Source organism: Desmodus rotundus, chromosome 11, assembly GCF_022682495.2.
Source record: "Desmodus rotundus isolate HL8 chromosome 11, HLdesRot8A.1, whole genome shotgun sequence".
Lineage (NCBI taxonomy): Eukaryota > Metazoa > Chordata > Mammalia > Chiroptera > Phyllostomidae > Desmodus > Desmodus rotundus.
Genome location: NC_071397.1, coordinates 14562334 through 14585909, shown reverse-complemented (window position 1 = coordinate 14585909; position 23576 = coordinate 14562334). Strand labels below are relative to the sequence as shown.

Genomic DNA, 23576 nt, shown 5'->3' with positions numbered 1-23576 from the left:
GCTGATCTTTTACCCACGGAAGACAGTGGACAAACCCCTAAATGAGACTGATAAGATTTCAGCTGGGGTTGTCAAAAGCCACCTCAACTTCAGAGTTCCACATAAGGTAGAGTAGACAAGACCATAAGAGTAAGACATTTATAAGAGAAGTAATCCTCCTGTTGAAGGCACTCACTCCTGATGTAGGTACTGATTTGCCTAAACAGGAATTACAGCAGTAATTCCCAACCAGTGCACCTTAACACTTAGAACAAAACCCCTGAGAGCCATCACCAAATCTTTTTTGCCACACTGTCACTTACTCCAGGTGGCATATTGAACCCGACAGAGGATTCAAGATGGGATATAGCATTGAAAATGTGCTGCAGGCAATGAGTGGGACACAGGCATGAAGGTATACATGCCATAAATGGGTTGTGTGTCTGTTAGGTCAGGCAAGCCATTTAGCTCGTGAGGATATAAAAGAGTAGAATCAGAGCAGAAAGCAATTCTTTCTAGAAGGGTAGTATGGAAGGGCAACACACCAACAGTGTGATAACACACCAACAGGTTGTTTTCACAGGACTGTGGGATTTTATATGCTCAAGTAGACATGTGTAACTATTATTGTGGACTTGTTTAGTCCAGATGCCTATACATGAAGTTGTTGTTTGTATTTGTATTTTTAACATGCATCAAAACAACACTAATACTTGAGGGTGTGTGGCAAACACAAAAGTTTGAGACATTTACAGATAGTATAAATGTTGTTAAGTAGGATCACAAAGAAATGAGAGAAAGAAATTTCATAGTCACTCCACACATCCATATTTTCCCTATATGTTCAATACAAATGATCTTCTTATTTAATTCAACCTGGCCAACTGTAACTGAACAATGTATTTCTAAATAAGAATTTGATTTGAGTTTACTTTTCTTTTGCTTGGTTTATCTTCCACTCCCAAGTCATCTTTTTTCCTTATAAAAGTCAAACTAAAATTCCAACTGTAGGTTCAAAAGGCTCTCCTCAAGAAACCCTGTGGGTTCTCTGATGAGTAAGTAAAAAAGTAGAAGAGTTGCCCTAACTGCTGTGGCTCAGTGGACTGAGTACTGACCTGCGACCCCAAGAGTCGCAGGTTCAATTCACAGTCAGGGCACATGCCTGGGTTGCAGGCCAGGTCCCCAGTAGGGGGCGTGTGAGAGGCAACCACACATTGATGTTTCTCTCCCTCTTTCTTACTCCCTTCCACTCTCTCTAAAAATAAATTAATTAAATCTTTAAAAAATAAAAAGTAAAAGAACTTTGAGGAAGGATTGAGAATCCAGACTGGCACTGAGAGATTGTGAAATATGGTTTCCAGTCGTTCAGTCCAGGACACATTGCTCTTCAGTTAAGCTTGTTTAGTTTTGTTTTAATCTTGGTATAATTTTAAGCTCTACCTTTGTTTCTACTTCTTTGAAATCTCACCTGTCGACTTGTGCTTTTGATTATTTGAAAGAAGGAGTATTTAGAAATCTATATTTATTCACTTAAGAATGTGCAGTTCTATGTGTCTTTACCAATTTCCATAATCAAAAAGATTTCTTAGGGGTCTTTAGCAGTGGAAAAAAGATGTATGCATCCCTCAGGCCTCATTTGGATATTACAGTGTATCAAAGAGGTGCTGATAATGTGTCTGGACAAAATTAAAAAATTTAAAGAAAGCAAATATAGATTATTAAATAACTGATCTTCATTGGATTTGGCTAACTGCTTATCCCCCTTTTGAGGCTGTCTAATTTTCATTTCTTACAAAAATTGCTATATAAAAGATATGCCTTCATTCCATTATATTCAAATCAGTGTGACAAATAGAATGAGTTTCTCTCTCTTAATTTGCTTTACTTCATGAACCAGAACAAAATAAGCAAGGTCTTTGGATGTCCTTGAATCGAGAGCTCTATCGAATGGCTCATATCAGAGACAATTGGTGCAATCACCCTACTCAGTACAATCATGAGAAATACACCTTTGTACATTATTTGTAAGGGGCAATTCTATTTTTTAAAAAGATTTTATTTATTTATTTTTAGAGAGAAGGAAGAGAAGGAGAAAGAGAGGGAGAGAAACATTAATGTGTGGTTGCATCTCATGTACCCACTACCGGGGACCTGGTCTACAACCCAGGCATGTGACCTGAGTGGGAATTGAACCGGTGACCCTTTGGTTCACAGCCTGCACTCAATCCACTGAGCTACACCAGCCAGGGTGAATTCTACTATTTTGTAAGGGGTGGTAGAAGAGTTCTTCAGTTTCCCAAACTAATCAATTCATAGGTGCTTCTATGTAGGAAAAACAAAGAAAGAATATAACATATATTGTAATTATCCTCTGGACTAATAAAAACTTAGGTGAAATTAATGGAGAGAATATATATTATCAGGAGTCATGTGACCTGGGCTGGTATGTGCATCTCATAGTAATTGGATAAGAAACCCTGTCTGGTTCATTTCCCCTTATAGGACTCAGTTTTCTTATCTAAAAAAAATGAGCAGATATGAGTATATGAATAAACATTTATATAATATAAAAGAAAATTATAGCTCTATTATTCTATGAAAATGCCATCCAAAAAGCTACTTTGAACAGATCTAAACATCAGAATGATGTCATTATAATTTATAGAACCACAAATTGATTATTTTAAAATCTCCTCTCACTGGGCAGAACTGTTCTGTTTAATTAAATGAACAAACCTAGAGGCTCAGAGAAAGCAAATATGCCAGTCGAAGGGATGAACACAGGGTTCCAACTCAGTTTAGACAGCCTCAATTCCAGTACTTTCTAGAATCATATGGGTGTGATGATGGGGAAGCCACAATGGCTCCCATTCCCCGTTAGCTGCTCCTTATTATTAAAACTATTTTATATGTAGATTCCCTTATCCCAATATTTTCCATTCAATTAAACCAAGTGCCAACCATTTAGCACATGTTGATTCATTTTCCTCCTTCCCAATAACACCTACTACACAAATTCTGAAATTCCTTTAAGTGCAGAGATCACTTTGATGTCTCAGTGAAGATAAATCTTACCATAAAAATATGACAGGAATGTAACTTATTACTTTCAGCGCTCTCCTGTTTCAGTGATTCACTGAACTGCACTGTCATAATTAAGAGGAGATGGATTGAAGTCCCTAAGTCATATCCTCGTTGTCCACCTCTGCTTTTCCTCAGTGTGTTCTCCACATTACAGCCAGAACATATTTGCACAGCTCTAAATGAGATCCCATCATTATTGCACTTAAAACCTTCCTCTGGCTTCTACTTGCACTAAGAACAAGAGTAGAAGCCCTCACCAGGCCCGCAAGGCCCTGCATGGCCCGTTGCTGGCTGAGCCCTCAGACCGCTTTTCCTACTGCTTTTCCCACTGCTTTTCCCCTCGTGAGCTCTCTCCAGCTTTTCTGGCCTTTCTCCCTACTCCGTGAAGTTAATTTTCACCTCATGGCCTTTGCATCAGCCATCCCCTCTGCCTGGAATGCTTTTCTCTATTCTTATTCTAGGGCTACTTCCTCATGGAGATCTTAGCTTCAAAGAGATTGTTTGAATCACATGATCTAGACTAGACCCCTCCTTCCCAGCAATCCCTCTGTCACATGTCCCATTTCATCTTCTTCCTACTGACCATTTCTATCTGAAGTGATATATCTCTTTGAATTAAGATTCATTCTTTTACACTGCATTTTAGGGTGAACTAAGAACACATAAAGCTTTGAATACTGAATCCATAAATAAGAAGTGTCCCTTATTTGCTTGTTTATTATTATTCTTCAATTTCAGTTGTCCCCCATTTTTCCCTGTTGATCTCTCCTGCCCTGTCCCCCCACCCCATTGTCCGTGCCCATGGGTCCTCTGTTGGAGTGATATTTCTGTAATCATTTAATCATTCCTCTTTTGTCTCCTCCATTAGAATGTGTGCTCATTGAAAGTGGCACCTTTGTTAGCTTGACCACTGATAATCTCCCTATGCCTGGAACGCAGCCCAGTATATAACAAATACTTCATAATATTGAACTCAGTGAGTTCACTCTGAGGTGTGGTAACTCATCATACACTATTTTTCAGAGGCTACTTTGCCAAGAACAAAAGTAAGAGACAGCTCAAACTATCTGAGGACAGTAGGACCTCAGATGTAAAGAGGTGTATACGAAATTAGAGGTTGAGACAGGAGAAAACAAACTTTATCCTTTTTTCAATGTGCTTAGTCTAGTGAAATATTTCCCCCAAATATGTTTCCTCTCTATTCCTACTGCACACTGATAACATGCAGTAAGCTATCCAATGGACAGGGGGACTTAGTGAGTAGCCGAAAAAGGATTTGTAAGCACTGTGGTTGAGGCAAAGACCAGCACAAGCTGTTCAAGGAACTGAAGGAAGTGATGGGGTTTCAGACTAGAGAAGAAAGCAGTGCCTCTTCTGTAAGGGCCATGGAAGCCTTATTGTGCTGGACTTAATTGTCATGTGGTAGGAAGTCACTGGTGAGTTTTAGGCCGAGGCATAATAACATGCTTTTCGTTTCAGAGTGCTCCCTCTCCTTGCACTGTGGATCGTGATTTAGGAATTCAGGTGAATCTAAAGGAAAGAGCTCAGTTAGAAAGTCCCTGCAGAATTTCTGGTTCTTCATGCAGCATGAATAAAATGTCAGCTGAGTCAGTCTCTGGTAGGTAGATAGTCCCAAGGTGAATCAATGGAATTATATAGGTCACGATGCTATCTCAGGGCCATGAAGCATCTCATCACATTCTCTCTCCAGCTGCAGTATTGCCAGGAAAAAATAAGTTTTGCTTTAGGTCTTTTTTAGTTTACAGTTACTACTTTGTAGCTCTTAAAATTACTCCCACACAAATTATATCTCTAGAGTGGGAAAGAAAATTAAACTCTCGAAGATATGATTAAGGAATAAATTCTTAAAGAGATACACGAGGAAAGAGACATTAATGTTGTAAACAATTGTGCAGAAAATAAATTACATGATGATGCTTTGAAATCATAGGGGAGTGAGTACCTTATCTGCTCAATATATATGCTAAGTTGACATTAAGATACTTTCAGTGACTGCAAAAATATTTAGACCTACAGCCCCTGTCCAAGGTGGTTGTAATTCAACTTTCTTTGACTTTTGATGAGGTAGGCCCTGCAAGGATGTTGGAAAATGTTAGATGGTTAGTTGTCTTTTATTGTTGGAAAGAATACCCTCCTATGTATGGTAGATAGTGATATTTCTAAAGGAATTGAAAGGGGTTTTATGGTTTTGGTTTTTGTTCGCTTGTTGTTTAAACAAGATTTTTCCTCATATGTTTTTGCTAACTTATTCTCTGGTTTATTCTCAGTATCAAGTACACACACAAACTAGGATTAAATAAAATAATCAATAATCTTGAATTTTCTTTCCAGAGCCTCATGATTAGTAGAAACACGCAAATACTGAGATAGCAAATTCCTAGAAAATATTTAGTTAAAGACAAAATCAAAAGTCAGTTTTAAAATGAAGGTTTTCAAGCATTAAAATGCTCTAATAGGGAATAAATTAAGTGTCTTGTGCTATTACTAAGCTAGGAGAGTGCAGTCATACATTTTTTTATTATTTTCAACAGGAAGGTTAAAATAAGGTTTATGTGTTGTTGAAATGAAATAAGAACTTTAGCCCTCGCTGGTGTGGCTCAGTGGATTGAGTGCCAGCCTGCAAACCAAAGGGTCACTGGTTCAATTCCCAGTCAGGGCACATGTCTGGGTTGCGGCCCAGGTCCTCAGTAGGAGGCATGCGAGAGGCAACCATACATTGATGTTTTTCTCCCTCTCTCCTTCCTTTCCTCTTTTTCTAAAAATAAATAAATAAAATTTTTAAAAGTAAGAAATAAGAACTTTAGCCAATCACAATATAAATAAAATACATTTAACAAAGCACTCTAGCATATCAATTAACTGAGAGTTGGTTGGGAACGCTTAACACATGTGGTGGACTCGGTTCCAAGAGTTAATAACTTTATTTGCATCATCCTGGGACACTCCTCCAGTAACTACCTGCCAGAGTGCTAGACTGGAGTAGCTTCAAGTCACCAACGAGGACACTGAAGGTGAAGAGGGTCAGAGTTAGCCACCCCAAATATGCCTCTTTGGGATAGTGATTATTTTATGGCCCAGAAGACTCAGGAAGCACCTCTAAACTTCCCTCTAACTGCCTAAGAGGATTTAAGATAGAAGGCCCGTCCCAGAAAGGAGCTAGCACCATAGATAACTAGTTTCATCTGGGAAGAAACTAGCAAGGCCCTTTGAATTAAAGTCCTTTGATGTCACATTGTCTGGAGATGTCCCAGCAAAGTTTTGTTTACTAAACATTAACCCTTTTTATTTCTTGGCAAATTGCCTTATTTCCCTCGGAAGTCCCAGACCCCTACCTCCTTCTTCTTAGTCCAGAATGTTATGTATGCACAGCAGGACCTCAAATAATGTCATTTTAGTCAATGCCATTTTATCACAACATTGATAAAAAAAAAAAATTAGTTCCTGGCTGGACCCCTCTCTGTGTGGACTTTGAACTTTGTCTCTATGTCTGTGTGGGTTTCCTCCAGGTACTTGGGTTTCCTTCCACATCCCAAAGATGGGCACGGGAGGTGAACTGGTGGGTCTGAATTGTCCCAGTGTGAGCGTGAGTGTTTGTGAGTGGCTCTACGATGGAAGGGTGTCTAGTTCAGGGTGGGTCCCATCTTGCTCTGTTAGCTGCTGAGATGGTCTCCAGCCACCCATGACTCTGAACTAGGATAGGTGGGTGGGAAACTCATGATCTTACTTATTTTTTATTAATTGTTCTCAAATGTATGTATTGCTCACATTTAATTCAATGTTTAATATTAGAAGTGTTTGGGGTCTTAATTTAGAAGTTCAGTGATGTTTTTTGTGACCAGAAATATGCTGTCGGGACCTAATTCTTGTTTATATCAATTAACCTATAGTAAAATTGGTTTCATTATTTGTCATTTCATTTAAAGTCTCAGTTTCCAAGAACCTATTAAGTTAAATGGACACTTAATGTACTTCATTTTGTCTTATTGTCTATAGAATTATTCATGCTTATGTGAATTCTATGTGTATACGTATTAAATTTTATTTTCTCCTGTTAATATGACTTATGTTATTTTAATTATGTGACCAGCTGTAAGAACCAAGAGGGAAAAGGGGGAATTTGCCCCTCCCTCCCCCACAAAGCCAAGTGAGAGGAAGAAATGTAAGGTTATACAGCCCCTTCAATGGCATACCTGGTCACCCAATTCCTGTTTCTGACCCCAGTGTTCATGCTCTTAACACCACTGCACACATGTCTGAATAATGTACGGGCATACGTGAATAAAAGGACGTATATAGCAGTTATGTACACAGACTTGAGAGTTCGACTGTCTCGCTTGGAGTCCAAGCATCAACACTGACAACCTGTGGAAAGTCTCTTAAACTATCTGGACTTCAGTTTTATTACTGGCTGAAGTAAGAATCGTAAGTCATTATGAGGATCAAGTGTGTTAATAGATAGAAAATATTTAGAATAGTGCTCAGAAAGTGTTGGATATTATTTTTAATATGTGTCATAAATTAAATATTTGAACGAGACTTTTTTTTACTTAGCTATGTAGGATTACTCCACATTCTCTGCAAAGGTCTGTAACAGGACGCCTGGCTGTAAGCTCCAGGTCGGCTCCTTTACCGCAGGGCGAGGGAGGACACGCCCTTGACTTCACTGAGTGCGGCTCCCTCATCTCCAAAATAAAAGTTTGGGCTTACATTGTATCTGAAGGTTTCATTAACTCTGTATTTAATGATTCATCTGTAGGGAAGTCATTAGACACTAAAAAGCAGGCTGGATGTGTCCTAAGGGAGAAAAAAAAGAACTAAGAAGGAAGGAGAAACACAAAATGACCCATGTTCATTTCCATAGAAACAACAAGATTTTCTCATCTTTGAGTCTGAACCCAATAGCTTTTTCTCCTCTTTCTTTGAGTAGTTTCCAGAGAGAATTCTTATCAAATGGAAAAAGATCAAGAATTTGCCCCATTTTACTTGCATGTAAATCATTTCTCAGCAGCCCAGATGAATGAATTTATTTCTTAGTAAAATTCATTTTAGCTTCATTTCTCTATTTCATGAGTATTATCTCCACTGTATTGGTTTACTTGGGAGAAATATTTGTGCAAAATATTTACACAAATTTATAAACAATATGTGGAAGTAAACTTAACATTTACATTACAATGTGAAACATATAACAATGAACAATCTGTTCTTGTAACTCATATTTGTGACCCTACCCCAAAAATTGATATAGGAAACAATATCACTATTTTATGTCTTTCACAAAGGAATCACGACAACCGTTCATGGGCAAGTATTCCATATCTAAGAACATTTATCTCTGATGTTGTTTTCATAAAGGAAGAATATACATAACCTCTTGTGGGAGCATTTGAGGAATGCAGAAATGTCTTAAGTAGAGGGATACAAAGTCCCCTCCCCTAACACAGCCTTCCTTTTGGGTTGAGAAGCTATAGCAATGCTATATAAGGCATGTGACTCCAGGGTCATTAGTGCCTCTGAGCGGAAAAGTAGATCAGACTGACAACCTACAGAGGCAAATCTCAGAACAGAGCTCAAAACATCCTCACAGAAATGAGAAAGTTAGGGCAGATCAAAAGCACAGGTACTGCAGGTACCTACATAGGGCATAGTGTGGCGAGTGCCTGGGGCGCTCTAGGTGGGCACACAGGTGGAAACAGGCAAGAAGAGCAAAGTTATTCATTTACTTAAGAAATTTTCAGTGAATGTATCCTCTGGGTATTTGCGTCACCTAGCTATAGGATGACAGAGTGGGGAGCAGCCACAGAACTACACTTCTTATCTTCAAAGAGCCTATGGCTCTGGGTGGAGTAGGGGATGGCAGAAGGTAAGTCAGCAGACAGGCATTTCATACACACACACACACATATACACATACACACACACACACCCTAAAGTACTGGCTACCACAAGACGTTAAGGAAGTACTAAGAAGGAATCACCTCGCCTAGCGGGGACTGAGAAGACTTTCCAAAGAAGATGACATCTTAGCTGAGACCTGAATTCTGAATGATAATTATTCAAGTGCAGTGCAGATAGGAAATTTGATTGGTGGGTATAAGGAGGAATGATCTTCTAGGCAGAGGGAAAAGCAAAGGCCTAGAAATGAGAGTAAGCATGAGGTGTTCCTGGGACTCTGAGAATGACTGCAATATACAGTGGGGGCCGGGACGGGTGATGCAGAAATAGGTGCTGGTAGTGAGACAGGGTAGTAAGAAGCTAGGAAAATTCCTTGGCAAGTGGAACAGGAAAACTGAGTTAGAGAGCTGAATAATCTGGCAAAGCAATTTAAAGCCCAGTGCAGGTCACCGCCCTAGAGAGAACATATTAACATTTCTGTTGTATTTCAGGTCCAGGCCCAGAAAACCAGCAAAGCCAGGTGGGCGACACCAGGACCAGCTGCAGTGACTAACCACCACCTGCCCTGGCACTGACCAAGGCAGGTAGAGACCACAACGCTGAAAAAGCACCCCTGGAAAATTGATGAATGTTCTGCTGAAACCTTCCCCTGAGATCTTCCCTAAGATTCCCACCTGCAAGAGAAAGATTAAAGACCCTCAACACAAAGGGCCCAGAGTGCATGCCCTCCCTCTTGGGAAGCATACCATACCATCCCTTACTCCCTCTTCTTCCCTCTTTTCTTCCTCCACAGGCACACATCTCCTAAACTCTAAGGGATATCATGAGACTTGCAACCAGGAGAGCAATGGGCAGCTGCAGCTTGTCCGAGGCTAGCCCTCTGAACCTGTCTCCAGAACCTCCTTCTGTCTGACTTCCCAGTGAGCTAAGGCAGCCAAACCTAGGCTCTCCTGTTGTCTGTTCTATGCTGAGAGCTTCATTATTTTACTGTCCCCATCTTTAATGAATGCATCCTCATAGTCACCTGGACTCGTGTTGTGCAATCTTTGCTCCAGGGAGTCAAGAACCCACACACTACCAGATGTCCCTAGGCAGACTCACTCAGGGCCAGGTCCCCTGTCTGGTAACAGTAATGAGTGTGGAGATTTGCTTATTCAAAAGCTCTCTTTGGCAGCAGTGTGAAAACATTGTAGGTGTGAACTGGGGATGGAAGTGGCACTAGAGAGGGGGTATGGGATCATTATTAGACTCCCTCATAGTTTTGTCTAAGCCAAGGCCTACCTAGTTGATTGTATTAGTATAAAAATAGCCTTTTAAGTTCTTATGGAATGCACAGTACCCTGAAAATAAATTCTCCCCACACTCAGAAGAAGCATGTCTTCTGGGGTGCTGAGGGATTCTTGGAGAAAAGCTTGCTTCCTAGAAGTGCAGGGGTAGTTGAAAGTGATCTACTTCTCCTAATGATTCCCATAAATCTGATAAATTAAAACAATATCTGTGTTGAGAGCCTGGGAAGGAAAATTGTTAGTCTATGTGTACAAAACAAGATAAGGGTAAATAAAAGATAAAGTCTGTCCTGGAACAGTTTATACTTTTGTTACAGAAACGAGTCACAAAAATAATACAGCAAGAAAATAAAGCAGCACAGAGCATTATAAAACAGAAGACATTGCTGAAGAACCGAGATAATTGCTGAGAGCTGCAAAATTATTTACATATGGCAGGATCTAAGCCACGTAAAAATAAATGTGCATATGTAAACATTCAAAGGAAATCATCAAAATTATCACGTTGGATCTTATTTAGTATAAAATTATACGTTATATCTGCTTTCTTGGTTAGACTATTTTATCTTTTAAAAAACGTATTGACTCATCAACAAAAGTAGTAACATGTGTTAAAGAGACTGAATAAAAGGTAGATAGGAAGGGAAAAATTAGGTCCAACTTCTAATCAAATTTCTCTTAGGCAGGTGGAAGAAGAGAAAGGGCCAAGAATCAGGACACCCTTATTTCCAGGCTTAAGTTCTAAGTAACCTGCTTTGTGGCATCTAAGTCAATTTAGGACACGACGGTTCATTTTTCATGAAGGGCTGTGGTTTTATCCATTCAGATGTAATGAATAATAACGGTCTACTTAAAGTTACAGGTAAATAACAGCAGATTCCTGGGTTCCAGAGCAGGGTGAAATGCTAACACACACTCAAACCTGGAGCTTATATGACCTTGCCCTTTGCTACGTGTTTTCTTATCAAAGAAAAGATTATGAAGACCCTGGTGGCTCAATATCGCTTTTCTTGAATTGAACTTGAGTTCCAAACTGGCCCTCATGAGGTTCTTTATAATTGTTGTCTTTGTATCTTTTTTTCTGTGATTTTTTCTTTTTAACTTGAAAACAAAGGAGAAATTATTTGACCAATCCAATGAAAAAAATGTTCGGTATGCAAAAAGCATCACTCTAAGCTAAAGTTGGTTTATTTCTTTTTTGAATTATCCATATAATTGTAGTTTGAAGAGGTCTAGATTATGAGGTTAGTTAAAACTTCTAGGAAATATGCCCTAAAATGTTTGTGGTTTGGAGATAGTGCTGCCATTTACGAAATCCATTTTTATAATTTCTATTTTGCTTTGTTTTCCAAGATTGTTTCAAGTTTTCATTAAAAGGAACCTCTTCTGATAATGAATACACATTGCTTTTACCACTACTACCTGTTTTATTGCTCCAACCAGACTTCCAGACTCACTGAAGCTAGGAAATGAAGTTTGTGCCTTTTGTGAGTTAAATGAAACTCTTTGGGATACATAACTCAAGAAATGTAGAAGAATGAATACGTTGTGAAAGAATGTAAAAACAACAGTGTAGCATTCATATGCATTTGTGGAGGAAGTTAATGTCTTAATCCTTTGATAAAAGTGATACCCTTATATCTCTACTGAAGATGAATCAGATATCTCATTGTTATTCGTGAACATCCTCCCTATCTCTTTCTGGCTCCATCTCCTTTCTCCCCTACTCCTCCTGACTAATTTCTCCTGCTCTTTCTCTTTTTTCCTTTTTCTTCTCCTTCTCCTCTGATCTTTCCCCAGTTTCTTCTTCTTCCCCCTCCCATCTGTGTCCTGTCTTTATTTAAAAGACAACCATCTCAAAACTACAGTGAGGGATAATTATTGAACTATGCCAGTAAAATGCTAGATAAAGAATACAATGCCTGCTTAAGTCCATTTTATCTTCACTAAATTACATTTTCTTTTTAATCCCTAAAAGGACTGACATGCTTTGAAAGTTTTGAGTGTGATATACATTCTAATGAGATCCATGCAATTGTTCTTTACTACTACCAAGATACTCAGCCTCGAAGATATTAAAATAACTGAAAGCCTTTTAATAAAGCCAAGAAAATAACTACTCTCCTATCTCGCAGCTGCATGTGGGAGTTAAATATCCCTTCTCTCAGCACAGGAGATGAGGATGTGAAGGCTCACCTTTGCAAGTGTGTTAACGTTTTCTGGGTTGATATGACACGGTTTAGTCAAGTGCATGAGCTCACCTTTTTATTAAACTATATATTCTTGTAGTCTAGCAAAGGAGCATCCGGATGCCTTTGGGAGGTAAAACTTTAAAAATTAATAAAACTTTTAAGATATACTCAAAAGCAAAGTTAACTCGAAAGCAAAGTACCTGTTTTTTTCCCCTTGATAATTTAACTTACTGCAAACAATTATCCATAAATCTTTAAAGATTTAGAAAATAATTTTGTCTTTGTTTCTTAAGAGAAAAGAATGCCTATCTGGTTGTCTTTCTTTAAGGCTAATGTTCAAGTTGTTTTGCTTAAAGCTAATATAAAGCTAACTTGTGATTAAGTTATATATAATAACTGTGGACTTTAGCTTTAGTAAGGCAGATTAAATGTCATGCCTTTTTATTATTTAAGTAAGAACAATTCATAGAACACTTATATACACATGTTCTTGGTTTATACCTATGTGAGGTTTTTAAATTGATAGCATTCATTAATAAAATATTTCATTTGAACATATATCCCTGTTTTTGGTTCAGAACATATGGTAACCCGAATAAGTTAGGTGATAGTAAGTTTTAGCCAGTAAAAGCATGCCTGGTGAACCACCCCAAAAGGCTTTGACAAATTTACTCAGGTTTTTATGCACTAGAAAAAAATATTAAGGTAGACAGTCTCATTATAAGGAAACTAATCCTCCCTGTGAATTCACTATTCCAAATTAGGCCAATTTTAAGAGGGTCAGCCCATATTCTAACCTTTGGGGATTTAATTGCCTCCACCTCACACGTATGACTACTGCTTCTCCGAGCCACACATATGTATCCCCCTCGGCTGTGTCAGTTCTGATATCGCCTAGTCCTATTTCATGGAGATTGGAGGTAATGTTGCTAATCAAAGCTGCACTCCTGTTTTAGGTTGGTTTTAATTTACTTCGGAATATTTCAAAAGACTGTCAAATTTCAGGAGCCCAATTTCTCATAATTTTGACAGTCATATTTTTTTCTTCAACAAGTCACTAGCTTTCTTTTCAAAGGGCAAAACTTAAGCATATGGAGAATTCTCTCAAACCTGTTCTTAAAAGGTGTTAAGAAATGGAATGAGATTTCCTCCCAGTTCTTCAGAGGAAAGACCTACAGTGCTTAGTAGAGGTCACATGACCTGGTTGCCATGGCAGTGATGGCAAAACCATTTTGGCATCACAGGGCATATGGGTGGCAATAGCAGCTCAGCTTTAAAGTTTGGGTAACTTGGGCTTGAGTGCTAATTTGACCAATTACTTCCAATGTGCCTTTTGTAAAATTACTTGGATCTCCTAGCTTCTTTCTTTAATCATGAGATGGGACTGTACAGATCACAAGCTTTATTATAAGAAATAAGTTTGATGATATCTGAAAAGGGATGCTACCCTGTGCATTGTTTTGTAAGGGCTCTATCAACAATTACTACCTAATTACAAAATAATGATTGAGTGGTTTAGTTATAGTTGTCTTAAAATGAAATTAAAACAGGCAATGGCCCTTTGCACCAAAAATACTCCATTTACTTTCAGCCTATACTACATGTACAAGAAGTGCCCAGGGCTTCTAATTGGGATATACTTAGCTAAAAGGGGACACAGAAGATGCTAACTCTCTGCTCTCTCTACTACCTAGATCTGGTTCCCTGCTCAATGCAGTTTTAGAAGACAGATTGCAACTGGTATATTTAGGTGAAATCTAAAATTGCTGATTCAAATTTCCCTTTGATATTCTCTAAATGACCATCTGGACATCGGTTTCCACTAAGCTGGAAAACAACGCATTATCAGAGCAAACTTCTGGGACAACTGAGCTCATGGGGTTTACCCTCTTTCACCACAGGCTTCCAGGATTCACTGGGTCCAGGAGTTGAGTCAGGCCTGTGTGTCATCAATGTCACCTGCTTTTACTCAGGGCTTCAATCAGGTGTAACTTCTGGTTGTGACAAATTTTGTGGTGGAAAGAGGGCCTGTGGCTTTGTGGCATTCTCTGCAGCCAGGAAAATGATGGAAGTAAGAACCAAACCTGCAGATTCCACAATACAGACCCCCAATCTCCACCCCTGAAAGGTCCTATAACTAGAAGCAGTTGGTGGAATCACAAGAGAGCCTCACATAGCTTCCCCATTGTCTCACCTGTCTTTAAATTTCATATATAAGATGTCAGCCTGCGAAAGCAAGGAGAGGCGATTCCACACTCACATGGTTTCATTTCGTATTTTCTGATCCACCATCTGATTATGTTACTGGATTGTTCAGAGGAATATAATTTCATCAAAATAATTTACAGAAAACTTTGATTTTAATGCATTTGTTTCAGTACTATATTTCATGCTTGCTGTAGATGCTAAATGTTCTCTTATTCTGTAATATGTTACAGACATCACTGATGTTTGCTAAGGAATGCAAGAATACTTTTTCTAGCACAATGCTGAAGTAAATTCAATGTATTTTATCTTCCCCTTTGATACCTTCAATCAGATGACTTGATTAAAGTAAAAAGAAAAAAATACAGACTTAGAAATGGAAATACAATGTAAACTACACATACATATTCCTTCTAATTCACCACACTCAACAGAGAACTAGGTTTTTAGAGCACTTGCTACAAACAAAGCTATTTTACAGGCACAGAAATGTAAAAGGTTGGTCCACTGTCCTTAAGAACACTCACCGTCCCTCTCCTACTGCAGCACAGATTAATTCCGCATAACTTTGCAGTAGTCAGGGAGCTGGAGGTGACTATATCGTGCTTATTCCTTACGAATAGGTGAGAGGCTCTCTTTTTTTACAGAGCTTATGTAAAGAAAACAATCTAACGTCCTTCATTTTCAGGGAGGTACTTTGTGGAAACATGATTAATTTGGTAAGTGGCTGTCTGCTTTGACTGAAAGATCAGGGCCATGGGAAGCCATGGCGATCAGTTATATAAGCAGGTATTTATGGGAGACTTTTCAAATGCATATTGCTATATCAGTGCACTGTTACAAACACCAACAGCAACACAAACAACAGAAGACAGCACTCCCTCGGGACGGGTTGGCAGCACTGGAGCTGTGTGGACCACACTGAAGCTGTTGACAAGGGAATACCGAGTGAGGGTCTGAAGGGGTGGCCTGGCACTGCAGAGGAACTAAACTAGCCAATTTGGAGTCATAAAGGCCTCCTCCTGCTGTAAAAAGGGTGGTGAGTCCCACCCACCTCATCCTCCAACAGCAGTCTGAGCAATGGTGTTATTGCTCGTCCAGAACAGAAAAGACAAGACGGAGGAACCAAGAGAGACATCAGCAGGGACCTATGTACCATCTGAAAGAAAGGGGAACAAGTGCCATTGAAAATCTTTAAAACAAGAAGTAACTTGACACATATGTCTAACACATATGTGTATGTGTGTCAGAAATTCCCTCTGACAGCAACACGAAGAATGGTCTGAGATGCATGTGTGCATATATGTGTGCGTGTGTGGAGATTTTAGGACAATATTGACAGGGCAATAGATGAGTAAGTGACAGATAATGGATCCCTAAGTTGAGCAAGTGGCAGTAGAGAAAAGAGAAAATGTGTTAATAAAGGGATATTTGAGAGTAAAATGAATAGCTCTGGCCAGTATGCCTCAGCTGGTTCAGGGCATTGTCCCATAAAATGGCATGGGTTTGACTCCTTGATCAGGGCACATGCCTAGGTTGTGGGTTCCATCCCTGGTCGGGGCACGTGTGAGAGACAACCAATCGATGTTTCTCCTGCACATCACTGTTTCTCTCCCGCTCTCTCTCCCTCCCTTCCCCTCTTCCTAAAATCAACACGCATGTCCTTAGGTGAGGATAAAAAAAAAAAGTACAACGAATAGAACTTGGTGACTGACTGAATGTGAAAGATGAAGGCATGAAAGGACAAACAGATGATGACTCCATAGTTGTTGCTTAGGAACCTGGAGGGCACTAGTGACACTCACCTAGCTTAGAACCAATCTTGTGTGGGATTAGAGAAACTGGGATTGAGCTCTATGTATCGAGTTTTAGGTACCTGAAAAACATCAGTGGGGGGATACTTACAAATGAGTAAAATTATGAATAGATTTCTTAAGACAGAAGCTGGAGACGATATCTCAGGGGTATTACACAGCCAATGGGCTGTGGCTAAGGCCACACTTGTGCAGAGAAAGTGAATAATGTGAGAAGACTAGAAGCTGTGAGGAGAATCCAGATAAATGAGGAAATTAGGTCAGGAAAATCCATACAAAGGCAACACAGTGCAGAAAAACAGGAGCACTCCTTATAGAGTACCTATTGATGAAATATTTCATTGTCCCTGATGGGAAAAATATAGTAAACAAAAGAGGAATTATAACGGATGGCAACCCATTTGCTGACATTGTTTGTCTCAGAATAAACTTTTGTAGGATATGCACTTGCAGTACGCTCAAATGTTCCAATTCACTGAAATGAAAGCGGTTCAGGTCCAAAGAACAGTCTTTAGTTGGACTAGTTTTTCACTGCCTTAACAGGAAATTAAGGCAACTGTAGGTGCATCCTGTCCAACCTTTTGAGATGAAGGATTTGCCTTTTAATGAGACATTTGCATTTCATTATAAAGATGTACCCTATGTCCTTGACTTGGTTATTCTCCCCAGAGGCAGGGGCATTTTGGGGGCCATAGATCTCAGCATATATTAATAACAGAACCAAGAGAATTTATCTCAGACATTAAAAAAATAAGCATAGTTAACAGAAAGCAAGTGTGAATAAAACACACTCTCTTTTACTGGATACAATATGTAAAGAAAATCCTTAGAGGCAACCTCATGAATTTCAGTCAGGCATTTGTGCAGACAGAGCTAGTCATGAAGAGTCATGTTAGATTAGGTCATTGAATGTGGTAAGAATTATTTGTAAAGGGAAGTTTGATCCTTCAGGGACACATGAGTCAGCAGTATATTTAGTGCAGGAAATAGTTGTGTGTGGGAGGAGGGGGGTGGGTAGGAGAGGAGGTCCAAAATTCTAATTTAATTTGGCACAGTAATGCCTTGAATTGACAGCAGTAAATCAAATACTAAAGAATTAACAAAAATGATCTATTTTTGAAGCAATAGAATATTGCATTAAAATAACTTCAACAACTTATTCCATTTTCTAGTTTTAATATAATAAAATGGACAGGTTTGCAAATTGGATTAAAGTGACCATTAAATCTCAGAATTTTTGAGGAAATTTCAGAATTGCCTGAGATAAGTCAATTTATTTGCCAGAGAAATTCTTATCTGTGGTAAACAAAAAGTTAAGACTGACAAAAAAATTTTCAAGAACCTTAAACTGGGAGAAAACTCTTTTGTGGTATTTTCTGGATTGCTCATATGCCATTTCAAATTATTATACGGTATTTTCATAAGTTTGTCCCCTTCTTTACTGGAAACTCCTTGGAGGTGGACTAAATGCCTTTGTTTGCTTGTTTTGTTTTGTCTTGCAATTGTCTACATTATAGTGTCTTATCAGAAATCATTTAACAAAAAGTGATATGTACTTCAGCTAAAAACTTTTTGAATTTTGAAATGTGTGATACCAGATCTCACATTCCCAGATCACAACAGGAGGGAAGGGCAACAAGGCATTACTGTTGCAGGCAGATGGATGGACTCCAGGCAACTCATATTTTTCTCTGTACGTTAAAATGGTGGCTGGACCAGCACCAGGTGTACTTACAGGGTTTCTCTCAAATATCTTTCCCATTGACTGCCATAGCCTTGCCTTCACTTCCCTGGGCCTGAAATTCTCACAACTCTAATGTGTTCGACAACAAAGGATGTTCGACAACATCCCCCCTTATGAATATAAACGCAGATGGAATGGCCAGCCCTGACGCTTTTCCTTTTTCACTAACAGATCAGCCCACGGCAAAAATCTATTACCTTGGAAAGCACAGAGCAAGGGCCTGAAAAAATATCCCATTAAATAAACAGTCTTTGAGGAGTCAAACATGAGGCAGCCCTTGAGGAAGCGTGGGCCCTCAGAGACATTACATTTGGTAGAAAATCCCGGGCTACTGGATGTTGGAGAAAATGAGGTACCTTGAGCGTATTGTATACTTTTAAATAAAATTAGCTGAAGAATTTCTTGTGTGTGATAGATGTAATAGTTATTGTTATCGTATAAAAATGAAACAAACAAACAAGTCCACGGGCACATATGACCTAAAATGGCAAGTTTTGAGTAAGAAGGTTTAGACCTCAACGAGGCACAGGTGAATAAAGAGAGAAGTCAAAGGGCGGTCTGTTAGGTGGCTTTGCCTGGCTGAAGAGGCAGAACCTGGCAGATGGGCTTCTGGAGGTGGGCCTCACAAAAAGGGGTTAGAAGTAGGGCTTGAAGCAGAGATGAGCAGGTGACTGTACTGCACTCCTAATTTCCATGGAAGAAGTGAAGATGATGAAGATTGCCCCATGACCCTTTGCTAAAACACCTTATAGAACAAGGCAAAGCTGAGGGTGGGAAAGCATCTAAAAACTCATATTTTATGATTTCAGGTGATTATAGTATTTGAATGGAGGTTTGAAATATTAAAAATACTCGAAAAGTATAACAGGGAGAGTGTTGGGGTGGGCAAAGCGTGTCCTCAGACTAACTGTTCTCTGTCCCTCTGCTGCTTCCCTCACTCTGAGCCTGGCATACTGTACACGCCTCCAGATCCGTCAGCACGTTCATCACTCGACACCCGATTACTGACGGCACCATCTCTTATCAGAATACACTCCCTCTGTAGTCGATGAAAATTTTGCTTTTCACTCCTTAATCTTCTCATGTCTCAAACAATGATGAGAAGATAAAATGTCTTGAATTATTGAGCAATAACAAAGTGCCAGTTAAAGGTGTCTGGGGCACTGAGCTGTCTTGTCAGGGACAGTGACGTATCTTCCTCTCCAGAAGAGCTGTGACACACATTCTGCACTCCCTTCCACCCTAAAAAGGGGAAGACAGGTTCCTCAAAATGTTGAACTTCTTCGTGATGCTCTACTATTCTTTTATACTGAAATGTATGTGAAACGCAAAATGTAACCGCTTCTTTACTTTTCTTTTTAAAATCACCTCTTTTTCTTACTGTCTGGGTGGTAGATAAATAATGAGCTCTTCATTTTGCAGAGATCAAATCCTGGAAACATCATGATTTTTTCCTAATACATATAGCATACCATTGAAACCCTTATTTGGGAGATGGCAACGCATGAATCCTCACTAACAACTCAAACTCTTTTTATCATTTATCATTTACACAGTAACAAAGTATGAGGTGGAGTTGGGTTACTGTGAATTAGAAAAATCAATTCTTCAGAAAATTCTCATATTTCACCCTACTACAGTGGTTTTCTAAGTGTGTCCCCTGCACCAGCAACATTAGCATCACCTGGGAACTTGGTTGAAATTCAACTTGTCTGAATGTTGATTCCTTACACTGAAAACTCAGAGAGTGGGGCCTAGCAATGTGTATTTTAATAAGCCCTCGGTGAGTCTGAGGCTCACTAGAGTCAGAACCACAGCCCTGGAAGAACTTCTTTCTCCTGTGCTTACAATGTCAGCTGCATGGTGATGAGCCATATTTCACACCAGAAACATGGGAAGAAGTCTAATTGTTTTTTGGTTCCCAAGAAATCAAGTAGGTATATGTTAGCAGAGAGATGGTTAAAAGAAGGAAAACAAGAGAAATACAATTTAGGAGGTAAGGTTTTGCTACCAAGACAGACTGAGGCTCCTGGGCAGCCAGGAGAAAACGTGAACGCACCAGGAGGAGAAACAGAAGAGAGCTTAAAGACGGCGCACTGGACTAAAGAAATGGAGAGGCCCACAAACTTCAAGAAGTCTAGAAGTTCTTTATCAGAAAGGAAGCATACACAAATTTGTGTCTTTTTCATTTCTCCTTTTTTGAAAAAAACCTCATTCTGATCAAGCTTGGGCTTTGTCAGACATGCACGGCAAACTTCAGAGAGGAAGACTTCAAGGGTTTAAAAGAAAAAGTTGACAGAATCTATGGCATGCAACTCCATAACAGAGAAAGCAAGCTCAAAGGCTGGTAAAGTCTTTAAAATGTCATTCATACTATGCAAATAGAAGTAATTTCCGTGAGGAAGGAAAACGGGAGAAACCCACAGAAAATGAGGTGGCACAGAATGTGCTGCAATGAGTTTAATTTTTTGAAGGAGATGTGTACATTCTAAAAAAAATGGAGACAATTTAAAATAACGTCATGGATCTATAAGAAGAGCGTTCAGAAGGCTAGATTTAAAATGAGCCAACAAATGCTAAGGGTGAGAAAGAAGTTATTTTTGTTTGTTGTTGTTAATGTTTAACTTAACTGTTTTTTCTTTGTTTGGACCAAGAAGGTCAAAGAAGAAATAGGTTCACCGCTTTGGGTTTATAATGTAACCCTTGGTTGCTGACCAATAAGAAGAAATGAAGAATACAGCTACTACGTTGTTTCTGTCTTCTCTTCCCATAAGAATAAAAGGGGGGAAAGAATATAGGGGAAAGGAATTGATGCTGAGGCAGGAACAGAGGATGCTGGAAACATTGTTGAATGATGCCTTTAAGTTATGTCTCTGGACCTGGGTTAACTACGAGCCACTGTTCTAAGAGAACATGAGAAGGAGCCTCAGCAGCCAACAGTGATGCTGCTGGTGCAGCCACAGGAACCTGAGGGATCAGAAGCCTGGGCAAATGCAATCTGGGTTTAAAAAATGAAAGTGGTTTTCTCACCTACGTCTATAAGGAGTGATATTGATATGAGAAGTGATATTTCAGGCCGTGATGGGTGGGCAATTAAGATAAAAAAATAAAGAGATGCTGTTTTGAGCTGGGTTTTAAAACATTTTTTTAAGTGGGGGTCACAGGCAGCTATGTTAAAGAATTGCAGAGGACCTAGTGTACCTGGACTCCATCAAAGCAGCATCTGAAAAAGTCTCTTCTGGGAAGTGAGAGGATTCTCCCTTACACTCCTGGTCAGAAAGGAAACTGATAGAACCACTCTGGAAAACCTTTGGCACTATCAAATATAGCTGAAGATGCGGAGACTCTCAGACTTTTTCTTAGCTAGGTAGCCTGGACAGATTCTGCACCCACATACTAGGAGACAGGTACACAGATACTCACGGCAGTATTGGTTACAATGGCCCCAATGAACAAACCACATATATGCTCATGGACGTTAGGATACATTGTGAAATTAGTGCTCAATGAAATATTATAATAGAAATGAAAAAGAACTAACTAAAGCTAAACTAATCAACTGATCACACACATAGACAGTGAAGTTACCAAGTAACACATAGCATAGAACTCCATTTATATAATGCTCAAAAAAAGGGTAAGACAGAACCCTATTATTTGAGAATATATATTAGATGGAAAGCTATACAGAAATGCAAGGGGAAGCACGTATTGTAACAGTCATAGATAGTTTCGGTGGCTCTTATCCCCAGAGGGGAGAACAGTGGGCATGACTGGGGACAGCTGCCACAGCAGTGCTGAACTGCTGACAGGGACTGACGTTTTAACCCGGCTGGTGTTACGTGGTGTTTGCTTGTTAATTATCTTTTAAACTATACTTGTATCTTTTATATATTCTTTTTTATGTATGGTATATTACACAATTAAAACGCTAGAGAACGTGTCTCTCATGGTTGTGAAGAAGAAAAAGAAAAATATTTGGGGCGATGATATTTAATTAGGTGAATGTGTAGTACTGAGCAAGATACCGATTTAATCACTAATTTCAGACTGAGTTGGGGTGAGTTTTTCAGAGGTGTGGTGAACGGTCTTCAGCCTTGTTCATTTCTTCAATGAACACTTTTCATCACATATTCAGATGAAGATATAAGATACCCATGTGAGATTTAAAATTTACACATAAGTGGAATGAGTACAGACTGGGACAGTGTATCCCAAGCTTTCATGTGCATAGAAACCATGTGAGAATCTTGCAAAAATGCAGATTTTGTTTAAGAGTGTCTGACATGGGGTCTGAGATTCTACATTTCCCACTTGTTCCAGGTGATGAAGATGCCGTGGATTAGTGGATGTCACTCTGAGTAACAAGAAAATAGGCAATTTTTAAAGACCTTCTCAATCCTAAAATTTAATGATGCTATGATTATAGTTCTTAATTAAAGAACAAGCATGAATCCATCTCATGTTACTGAGGCCAGTTTGTCACTCCAAGCAGCCCAATTCCCCTTCTTTTCTATAATCTCTGTGACATCTTTATTTATATTTTCCATCTTTGTTTACAACCATTCTATTTTCAGCCATTCTGAAATGTAACAATGGGTCCCTGCTAAGCATTCCCCCCGACTCTCCCTTATAACACATGGAGGAGCAGAAAGCGTAGCCACCGTGGTCCCTTCCTCAGAGGCATCGTAGTGTGAGTTAGCTTTTGTCTCAGAGGAGTCACCATGGAAGGAAAAATATCAAGCATGTCTTGCTTTCTGGTTCTCATAAGGAGGGAGTTACGATGATCAGTTATAAATTGGAAGGCCAAGAAGATGCATCTAAGTTATGAACAATGAGTGTTTTAGGAACAATGAGTGTTTTAGGAACAAATGTATCTAGCATGGAAAGAGTGAGTTTAGAGTAAGGAAGTAAAACAAACCTATTTATTAAGTTTGCACTATATAGCAGATATATTGGTAGGTGCTTTCCTATGCTTTAATTCCCTCCACAACTCTGTGGAATGGGTATTACTATTATTCACATTTAACAGAGAAGTCAAGTGGCTTGCCCAAAGCAACAATCTGATAATAGATGGAATCAAGATTAGAATCCAAGAGAGTTCCCCTTTTGGCTGATTTCATTGCCTTACTTGCAGCCCCTAGAAAGAGGCAAAATGGCATTTTGGCGAAGCATGGGTGAAAAGCACCATGCATTTTAGCTGATTTAGAAATATCTTGAAAATTGAATCTTTGTTATATACAAAAATCCATGTTAATGACTTTGGCAAATATGCATTAAAATACAGTCTCAAATATCAGCCCATTACATGTAAATTACCCATTTCTTTGGATTACAAAGAGATGAGCTTTGTTTT

At 39.1% G+C, this 23576-nt stretch overlaps 1 protein-coding gene across 1 annotated transcript in view; it reads right to left on the bottom strand.

Annotated features, from left to right (window-relative positions):
- Positions 1 to 23576, bottom strand: part of PTCHD4 (patched domain containing 4) — a 173831-nt gene that overhangs the window by 124299 nt on the left and 25956 nt on the right. The gene's annotated exons all lie outside the window — the stretch shown is intronic.